Source organism: Cimex lectularius, unplaced genomic scaffold (genome assembly GCF_000648675.2).
Source record: "Cimex lectularius strain Harlan isolate CLEC.00 unplaced genomic scaffold, Clec_2.1 scaffold14, whole genome shotgun sequence".
NCBI lineage: Eukaryota > Metazoa > Arthropoda > Insecta > Hemiptera > Cimicidae > Cimex > Cimex lectularius.
This window is the reverse complement of record NW_019392637.1, coordinates 466,877-478,239: the sequence shown is the minus strand read 5'-3', so window position 1 is coordinate 478,239 and position 11,363 is coordinate 466,877.

The window sequence follows — 11,363 nt, the reverse complement described above, 5'->3', positions numbered from 1 at the left end:
ATTATATAGTATATTTATATAATAGATAAATATATATACTATTTTCTGTATATATAGAGAACGAGATACATAGATAAGCAAATGTTAAGGGAGCGAGAGAGAGAGAGAGAGAGAGAGAGAGAGAGTGAGCGAGAGGAATGTATTTTCAAATAGGAATAGATAGAGAGGTGCTGAAAACAAATAAGGTAGGAAAGATTATGAAATGTTTTATGTAGCATTTTCAAATTTTACTTTAACTGGAACACTGAATGTCAATTTGTCGAACCGGAAAGAGACAGCTGGTTGCAGCTAATTTCGTAATTTTTCTACGCCCGTGACTTTTTATAAATTGTAACTCTCCTTCTCATTTGGTGTTATTCCACGATTCTTTATTTTGTAATTTGATTATTTTTTTATTTTCTACTTTGTCTCTGTCTCTCTCCTTGTGTCTGTCTGTCTCTCTCACCCCTCTTTCTTTTTCTGTTTCCTTCCTCCCTCCCTTTTTCTAAGTTTGACTGTCTGTCAATCTCTCTCTCTCTCTCTCTCTCTCTCTATATATATATATATATATATATATATAACTCTCTCTCTCTTTCTCTCAACCTCTTTCTCACTCTCTCTTTCTCTCTCCCACTCTTTCTTTCTACCTATCAAACTCTCTTTCCCTATCTGTCGGGCTGTCAATCTCTTTGTCATTCTCTTTCTCTCTCTCTCTCTCACTCTCTCTCTCTCTCTCTATTTTTTCTATCTATCTATCCATCTACCTCTTTATTTTCTTATTTTCGAAATCTCCCTTTCTCTTTATTTTCTTATTTTCGAAATCTCCCTTTCTCTTTATTTCTCTTATTCAATTTTTCTCTTTTTTCTCATTCCTTGTCCTTCCATCTTTCTATCTCTCTCCTTCTTTTTTCTCTCTCCCGTTGACAAACACACAGAAACAAATTTTTTTATATTATGTTTATCAAAATTTCTCATTGTTTACTCTTCCGACACTACGGCTGGACTGAATCATTCAAAGTAAACACAATTCACCGGATATGTGATTCATTTGTTTTGAACTATTGGCTGAATACGCGAACCCGATGGTCTTCAAAATTGGGCTGGAAAAATTGAAAGTTGTGGAAATAACTCGGAATAATTTAAAAAAATAATTCGAGGTATATGAATTATCGTTAACATCTCATATGGTGATAATCGGCAAAGGAGTGAACCGGCGGATCCCCAGGATAAGAAACGACCTAAATACCAATCTGGAGCTTTATACACCTTAAATTTTAATGTCTACTTACATGAACGACTTATCGAACCGATCTACAAAATTACAAATCAAGCCATTGCATAATTAACGACTTCAAAAATTTACAACTGTCACCCCTAATCTGGCCAGAAGAAATTCAACCCTAATATTTCTGTGTGGATATGTTCTATTGTACTTTTTAACGTTATTTTATTTATCTCCTTCACTTCTTTATTTATTCCTTACTTACTGTATTATGATATCCTTTCATTTCTATCTCTTTCTAACTCGCTTACCCTCGTTTTCTCTGACTCCCAAGCCCTCTCTTTCTATCTCTAGTTTCCTGTCTGTCAATCTCACACCGTCGTTATCTCTCTCTCTCTCACTCTCTCTCTCTCCCTCTCTCTCCCTCTCTCTCCATCTTTCTCTCTTTCCATCTTTCTCTCTCTCCCTCTCTTCCTCTCCTCTCTCTCTTTCTCTATTTCGCTTTGCTCGTCGGCTAATCTCACACCCTCTCTATGTTTCTCTCTCTCTTTATCTCTTAATATCTTTCTCTATCGCTCACTTTGTCTTTCAGACTTTCTCTCTTCCTCTCTCTCTCTCTTTTTCTATCTCTCTTTGCTTGTGGGCCAATCTCACACCCTCTCTTCTCTTCTCTCGCTCTCTCTCTCTCTCTCTCTCTCTCTCTCTCTCTCTCTCTCTCTTTCACACACACACACATCTCTGGGCCTCTCAACCTTCTCAATACTTATTCATTTGTGACAGGATTTATCCTTTGGCATCTTACATAATAAGACAAAGTAACGCCGTTTTTCTTTAACTGTTGGCGATATTCTGTTATTGTTGTGGTACATAAGTTCTTTTTTGAATATATTTTCTGGTGATTTGGGAGAGGAAAAGGGGAAATTAGGATAGACATGTATGAAACTTGAAGTCGAAACAGTGAAAACATTGGTATTCGCATATTAAAATGAGTCTAGGAGAATTAACGGATAATAAATAACGAGAGTAATTGTGAGGATGAATAGATGGGATCCCTATTATTACAAAGGAGCGGGCTCACCCGGGGAAGGGGGGATGGCTGGAAAAAATTGGAAAAAAGAAGAGAAGAGGTGTTAAAAAGAAAAAGACTCACATAAAAGAGGTGTCGGTCGCCTTCCAGTTGTGTCCGAGGCAAACTAAAAGCCGATGAGAAAGGCAGACAGCTTGGCGTCTGACCCCACTTCCCCCGCCATCCAGATCCCGATCCCCTCCAGGATCTCCGGCTGGACAAAACCCTCGGGAGAATTCACATATCTCAGACGCCCACGTGCATCGGCCGTCAACCACCCCTGGCCTTAACAGCGGGCATCATTCATATCCATTCGTCCATTTTAAAAACAACGCTTCGCGGAAGGTTGGATGTTTGCAAGACCAAAAGACATCTTTCGAAGAGCCGGGGGCATTGTCCGATCATAATATAAAAAAAAGATTGAAAGAAGTTCGACGAAGTTGTTACAGCCTTATTTGTCCACATTTTATTTTTTGAAACATAGCATAGCTGAAGACTTGACTTCATTCATAGAGACACGACTCTAGCCCAAGACTAAAATTCAACTTGAAGACACAACGCCTCAAGACCAAGACTAAACATCATCTTGAAGACACAACTCCTCAAGGCAAAGACTAAACTTCATCTTGAAGAAATAACTCCTCCAGCCTAAGAGTTGACTTACGCCTGTTGCCCAAGACTAAACTTCATCTTGAAAACACAACCCCTCAAGGCCATGACTAAACTTCATCTTGAAGCATAACTCCTCCAGCCTAATAGTTGACTTACGCCTATAGCCCAAGATTAAACTTCATGTTGAAAACACAACTCCTCAAGCCTAAGATATCATTTCATTCTTAAAGATACGACTATAGCCCAAGACTAAACTTCATCTTGAAGACGCAATTCTTCAAGGCCAAGGCTACACTTCGTCTTGAAGACATAACTCCTCCAGCCTAAAAGTTGACTTACGCCTGTAGCCCAAGACTAAACTTCATCTTGAAGACATAACTCTTCAAGACTAAGATTTGACTTCATTTTCAAGACCCGTCACCTCTAGCCGGAGACTAAAATACATTTTGAAGACATAACTCCCAAGCCTAAGACTTGACTTCATTAAAAGAGATGCAATGCGTGTAGCCCAAAGCTAAACTTCATCTTGAAGACACCTCAAGCTTAGGACTTAACTTCGTTCATAGAGGTACAACGCCTCTAGTTTAGACTTAACTTCGTTTAAAGAGATTCGGTACGTATACCCAAGTCTATCTACCTTCAATCCTAGAAATGCTTTGCTGTATTGGACTAATCTAAGACCTATTAATAGAAAAACGACTTACATAGTCAAGCCTAACAAAATCCGTTGCAGGATTGCCTCTCACTTAAGACACAACTTCATTCATAATGATACGATACTACAAATCTTCCCTAACTTTATTCAGGGATGCTTCTAGCAATATTATTCATACACAAAACGACTTTTCACAAGTCTCACTCAATCTTAGAGAAGCCATTCAATTATGGAGCTAAGACGTACCATAGTCAAACAAGAATTATTTTATCTAACTAAAGTTTTTTTACTTGTAATCTATTGAGGTTAAAGTCTTTTTTTTTAAGATTTCAATTCAAGTTTGACCACATTCTTATAGATCCGTTCTCTGTTTGCCTCTAGCCATGTGACCGTTCTAGTGTGTTCTATATAGTTGATATGAATTGTGGTTTAGACCAAATTCTCTTTTGTTTTATAGAGATGGCCTGTAGCCAAGCCTTTCTTTCTTCTTAGAGATCCATTTAGGTTCTTTTGTTATACAAATCCAAATTTGGAGTCGTCGACGAGGCGCCGGAGGAAATTTATGCGGCGCGAAGGGAACGAGATCGGGAAAAAGGACGAATTTGCATCCGACGGGCAATGTCCCCTCGCGAACTCAGACCCGGCGACAAGCGAGCACAGGCGGATCTGAGAACTCAGAAATGCAACTTTCCCGTAAGATTCCGTGGTTTCCGTACGGGGGGGTGTCTTAAGGGAACAACCGTAGGTCAGGTGTGCCGGCATTGTCCAGACCCTCTCTTTGTCGATCCTCGACGCATTCCGATAAAATTCTCAATGGGTTTCCCTTCCCCAGGTTTTTGCACCGTTAGGCTTAAATGAGCGCTATTTGGGGGCTATATCCTTGCTATTATCCTTTTTTGTAAGTCCTTTATTTAAATATTTGAGGTTTCCTGGGTACGCCTTCTCTTGACATCAATCATAAAGATCTACAGCAAAGCTATTTTCACTCTCTAAGACATAACTTAAAGTTAACTTAATTCTTTAAGCTTTTAACCATCTTCTTTCACATCCTAGTGTAAAAGATTCAATTTTTCAATCTTTATTCGTTGCTGGATTGCTTCTAGCCTAAGACCCGACTTCATTCATGGAGATATGATTCCTTTAGCCAGTCCTGCTACCTACACACTTAGGGGACATTTGACGGATTGCTCTCTTAAAGACTTATACAATTCTCTCGCCTAAGACTTAACTTCATTCATACAGCTACAATTTATTTAATAAAATGTACCTTCATTCTTTAAGGTCTATTGTCAATTAGCCTAAGACTTGACTGCATTCATAGAGACACATCTAGCCCTAAGACGTCATTCATAGAGATGCAGTTCCTTTAGCAAAATATACCTTTGTAGTCCCTTATCATTTAGCCTCTGCCCTAAGACTTGACTTGATTCATCGAGATAAAATGCCTCTAGCCTAATATTTCATTCGTAGAGATACGATGCCTTTATCCAAATACTTCACTACTCGACTTCATGAATAGAAATGCAACGTTTCTACCAAGACTGACCTTTATTCACAAAGATACGCTTCTCACCTAAAACTACACTATTTTTATTTTATTGTAAAAACGATCATTCTCTAGGCCTAGATCACGTTACATATGAATTTATAAAATCAATTGCGTCTGGGAAAAATATCTGTTGAATTTCTTTGATATGGTTTTTGAAACTTAAGATGTACCATTGCAATGGTCCAATGATTCCTTTGTAATAAACTGTTTATTCAGCCTAGTCCAAACAAATATTACTTACGATATACATAAAATATTGATAACTGTAAAATTGCAAAATTTTGCCTTTTGTAGTTCTGCTAATTTCAGAACATTTTACATTTGTTATTCTTTTCTTTTCTCATAACCTGTTTACTCAGCCTAGTCCAAATGAATAGAACGTATAATATACATAAAATATTGATAAAANTGTTTTGGCTTTTGCGGATCGGCTAATTTCAGAACTTTTTTACATTTTTTATTTGTTTCTTTTCTTATAAACAGTTTATTCATCCTAATCCAAATGAATAGAACATATAATATACATAAAATATTGATAAAATGAGAAATGGCAAAAAGGGGCAAATCGTCCAATTTTGGCATTAGCAGATTTGGTAATTTAAGGACTTTTTACATTTTTTATTCATTCCTTTTGTTAAACTGTTTTTTCAGCTTAGTCCAAATGAATAGAACATTTAATATACATGAAATATTGATACAGTGGAAAATGGCAAAAAGGGACTGATCTCCCATTTTGACTTTAGCGGATCTGGTAATTTCAGGACTTTTCACATTTTTTTAAAGTTTCTTTTGTGATAAACTTATCATGTTTATTCAACCTAGCCCAAATGAATAGAAAATATAATATACATAAAATATCGACTTCTTTCTCTGCTATGTTTTAAAGTCCCTAACCATAAGCTTTTATGAGATGTTTTATGTTCCAACATGTAGGACAAATTTGTTGTCGACTAAATATGTCTAAGAATGCCTGTTTATTAAATATGTTTAAAACTTGCGATCAATTTGGCAATAGTCCGGAAATTTTGAAAAGGACTATTTATAAACACTTGAAAACCTAAGGGGGAATGAGGTTTTTATTTTAAATATGAAACTTTGATCTGTACTTTAATATTACTTATTTTGTATTTTATTGTCTTGTATGTTTTTAGCCCTATTTTTGTATAATTGCCATTAATAATGTTCATTAACTTAGTCATATTTTGTAATAATCGTTTAATTAGTTGTAATAACAAATATGAATTATGTATTCGACTTTGGATCTTGTCCTCATTTTGTCTAATTTGATAGATAAATAAACAAATAGCTTTGGAACAGTGATAAAAGAAACCCCTGTAAATGACATTTCCCTCCTTAAATAAAAATGTTCAGTTTTGGCCAATGCAAAAAAAAGGTGGCGCCTCGTTGTTTCTGTGTTTGAATTTCTTGACAGAACAGAGCTGATAAAATTAATATGATCATGTAGATAGACTAGACTTTTTGGTTTATTTCCGACCTTAACTTGTACACGGACTTATGATGGATCATGTAAGAATAAAAAATAAAAAATACGGAGCTTAAAATGCTTCCCCACACCATTAATGGCTAAGATCTGTATCAATATAAAAGAAGGACGTTACTAATTTTGTTCCATGATGATGAAGCAAAGTCGTCCCATTAAAGGACAATATTCCCTCGGCCACCTCTCTTCTCAGTTCTCTGCAAACTTCTCCCTGACTTTACATACTTTAATAAGAAACTACAGCCTATAAAATAAACAACAGCCCTACATCGCCACATTCTCGTACAATTTTTTTGTTATTATATTAGTTTAACTAAACATATACAATTGATTTTGCTAATTCGTTGATGTCACGGTGTCTGGTGTTACACATCTTCGGGGCTTAAGTTCATCAGTATGATGACATACGTAAATATCCCGGTGATTATCTAAAACAGAATAAAAACATTAAGCTTTCTTTGAAATTATAATTGGATGGGGGATTTCTCACCGAATGGAAGAAGACGGTATCGAGCTGGAACAGTCCGCAGGCCGTGATGTCCAACGTTCTCTTGTGCATGAAGAAATTCACTATGGCCGTCTACAACATATGAATAAAATACAGGCATAATGTAAAAGAAAAAAAAATCAACCAAAATGTAAATGTAGTGTATGCCCAATACAGTCAAACTAACCCTTCCACTCACAATTTACACATACTTTAAGGATAAAGACAAGATGTGTGTGTCTATAATAATCATACAATTAGTTAAGGTTTTTTAGTTGAGATAAAAAAGTCAATGGCACGAGCGGGATTCGAACCCTCGATCTTCGGCTTGATACGCCGCTGCTCTACCACTTGAGCTATCGTGACCTCGATCCACTCGGGCACCAACCTCCCATCTCAACCATACCTTTCGAATTTTCCTTCCTTTTTGCCATTTTTCAAATGGCGTGTAATCAATTTGATTCTCGGCGAGAAATGAAACGTAGAGCTTTAGTGAAGGATACTTCATTTTAAACTTATTAAATTCACTAGTTTCGTGGTCCACTTGACCCAATTAATATCATACAATTAATAAAGGTTTTTAGTTGAGACAAAATGGCAAAAAGGAGGGAAAATTCAAAAGGTGTGGTTGAGATGGGGAGTTGGTGTTCGAGTTGATTGAAGTCACGATAGCTCAAATGGTAGAGCAGCGGCGTATTTAGTCAAAGGTCGTGGGTTCGAATCCCGCTCGTGGCACTAACTTTTTCATTTCATCCAAAAACCTTACATAAAAAGATTAATTAAACATAAATTTCAAATCGTAGATGCGTAGTATATGCGATGATCGATTTTATGTAATTGTAATTTAGTGACAAATTCATCAAGAATACTAACGTTATTTTTGAAGTAACGGTTTGTGTCATTTACAACTGAAGTGTACACAGTAGTGACGAAAGCTTTAGCCTGTAAATTAAAAATCGGTTCGATTTAAAAATGTTTATAAAAATTTTCAACATCACCTTCACCACCTTTATCCTGCAGAGTTGAGCGGGCCTCGTGATGTCCCAGAGATGCCAGAACCAAATTGCAGTGAGTGTGGCGGTTCCTATTACAGAGTGGACGCTGCTGCTGCTTTTCTGGTTGATGATCCTTATCGATTTCCAGAAGGTCGAAAGCATCGTGTTGGAAGCGTTGAAAAACAGCGGAGCCATGACAAAAAGCAAGATGAATTTGAAACACTCATTCACGACTTTCGTACAGTCGAGTATCCTGTGGTACAAAGAGATCGTTTCATCGACAAGGTGCGATTCCAAGAGCGTGCCCTCGTAAAAGACAACTGTCAGGATTTCGAAAAGCTGTTCGATGTATTTCAACAATATCTGAAACAGCCTGAAAGCCAAGTCCAAAATGAACATTGGATAAAGCGTGGCGAAGTGGAAGAATTTGTTATCCTTTGCTCTCTTAAAAACAAGAGCCGTATAAAAATACACAACAAAACAGACTGCGTATTTAGCCATTATGTAGCAAATGTAATTTATCGGGTATTTGATTTGGAAACCGAGCTGTTTGAATTTGAGCCCTATTTGGTGGATTTCTTCGACGCAGGAAAATATCAGTTTAGCCTTGACAGCGGCTGAAAACACAGAGAGGTATATCGCCAAATAAGAACATATAAGGCTAATAGCAGATATCCGTTTGAGGTATTCAGATTTCGTCTTGATGGAAAACCAGAAATATATGCTCGAAGCGAAAAATCCGAGTGTAAGGAAAAAAGAGTAAATAAAAAGCGGTTTGCACATTTTCTTCTGAGAAGCAGGAAACACGCCTCCGAGGCTCGCTAGAACAAAAATCGGCTTGAGAGCTTCGTAAACGTTTTCCCTCTGCAACTGCATGGCCTACTGAGCAAAACATCCAATATTATTAAAACATTTTCAATAAAATAAATAAACAAAAACCCCTAATTGAACTGCCATCAAGACTGAAATGCTTTCTTAGCCTAACTCTTTGCTTTGACATTTTGACTTCTTTTATCTTCGATTGGCATCTATTTTCACAATGACAAGCAGTCAACCTTAATAAAGAAAACAGGCAAATAATAGAATACGTTTTTATACACACAAATTTGACAAGGGGAGTCCTATCGCCGATTTCAATTAAATTGTTTGTTTGGTAATAATAGGTCAAAAGATACTAGACACGTCTCTGAGTATTCTTGCCAATGAGCACTAGCAACTTAAAATATAAAATAAGCAACAACAAAAAAATATTTAAAGTAATTTTTTAAAATGTTCTTCTGCCTTCATTGTGCTTGTGTTTTTTTGTATTTAAGGTTTTAAAAAAATGTGTGGTGTTTAGTGAGCGTTAGTCAATGATTATTCAGAGATCGTGAGATGCAGTCTGGTTTTAAAAAAACGACACTCGTATTTTGTAGTATATTTCAAACTGAGTATTATGTATTTTTATTGTTACATTAATTAACATAACTATTTTAATGTAAACTTAATTAAACTAGATCAGAAATTCATGAGTTTTAATAAAATTTATTTAATTATGATTGTTTGAAAGAAAATTCAACAAAATAGTGGAAAATCATTTAGAGGTAAAATAAATTAATTACATTTTAATCTATCACTAAATGATTTTTTTCTTTGAGGGGTAAGTATGTTCGTTCAAATGCAGGAGTGCTGAATCTGAACCCAGGACGTTTACCTTACAGTGATGGGCGCCGTGTCAACACCATAACCATGACACTGACGCTCCCATCGTAATTAACTAATTTTTATTACAACTCATGAATGTCTGATATTGTTTAATTTTGTTTGCATTAAAATAAGTACGTTTTCATTAATTTAACAATAAAATTATTATCATTTTTTTAACGTGATATAGCAACAGCAGAGCACCCTCCGGGTGTCGCATTATTTTTTTTATTTATACGTCGGGTTTGAATCCAGTGGTCAGACATAAAAAATAAACATTGCGACACCCAGAGGCTATGACCTCTGCAGTTGCTAGATCACATTTAAAAAAATAAATAATAATTTTATTGTTCTTTTTACGTACGGTCTTAATTGAAATGAAAAAGTTTTAATGTCATGAGCGAGATTCGTACCCACAACCTTCAGCTCAATACGCCAATGCTCTTACCACTTGAGCTATCGTGACTTCACGTGAAATTTATTATTATAATTTATAATATACGCTCAAATACGTTTTGCATTTGACACACAAAGCTTTGCTCATTTCAGGAATTCATTTGTGGCCTTTTCTATTATTTCAGGGCATATTTCTCACAAGCCACAACAAACGCGTTGTCCCAATTCTTGGACAGTCAATACTGGAGATAAAAATACGGGATTCTTATTTAAAATAACAAAGTGTCATTTGCCAGGTAGATGAGAGAGTGTTAAATCTGTTATCACACGATTCATAGCCAAAATTAACTTGGGGTTTGTGTAAGACCATTTTTTGCTAAAGTTGTTTTCAAATTAAATGGGTGGACTATAGTTGATACACCCTGTATAAGCGGGCTCGGGAGTCCACCTGATCAACGCCTAGTAATTGTCGCTTAAACGTTAAATGTGAAGCTGACAACTTCAAGTCATTTAATGTAAAATGATCTATAACATCGTTACAATCAAGGGGTCAGCATAGTGAGCAGTTGAGATATTCGAAGTAGGATTAAGAAGGCTAATGAAATGAGATACCCATGCAGACTAGTTATATTATTCCCACAGACAAATCATTCCAATACAATATTGCATATTAATTATTTATTCTGATATATACATATATTATATATATATGATATATTATATAATACTGTTATATAATCACATTGAAATACATATTTAATTAATTTAAATTTTTTCTCGGCCCCTAGGGCCTATTGGTAAGAACGCTTGGAAAAATGTCTTAACTAGTATGACCAGAAAAAGTTCTGTTAAAATCCCCTTGCGACTTTCAACAAGTATAGAAGAAATTGGTCTTTATTTAATAAACGATCAATCTTTTAGTGCAGCGACATCTATAATCTAACATGATTTACATAATTTATAATTTATTTTTAATGCGGAAGTAAAAGTCAATATTTCAGTTTTTAAAAAAAGCTTCCAGGTGGTCTTTAGACATTGTTGCTTTTAATTCTATTTGAAACAAATTATAAATCTATTTATACTAATATAAATACTTACATAAATACATGAAAAGGTAATAATAAAATAAAGAACAATTTGAATAATTTCTTTGGAATTGTAGTATTTTTACCCCTAAAATAAATCAAACAAATTTTTCAGATTTTAAGCATATCTACA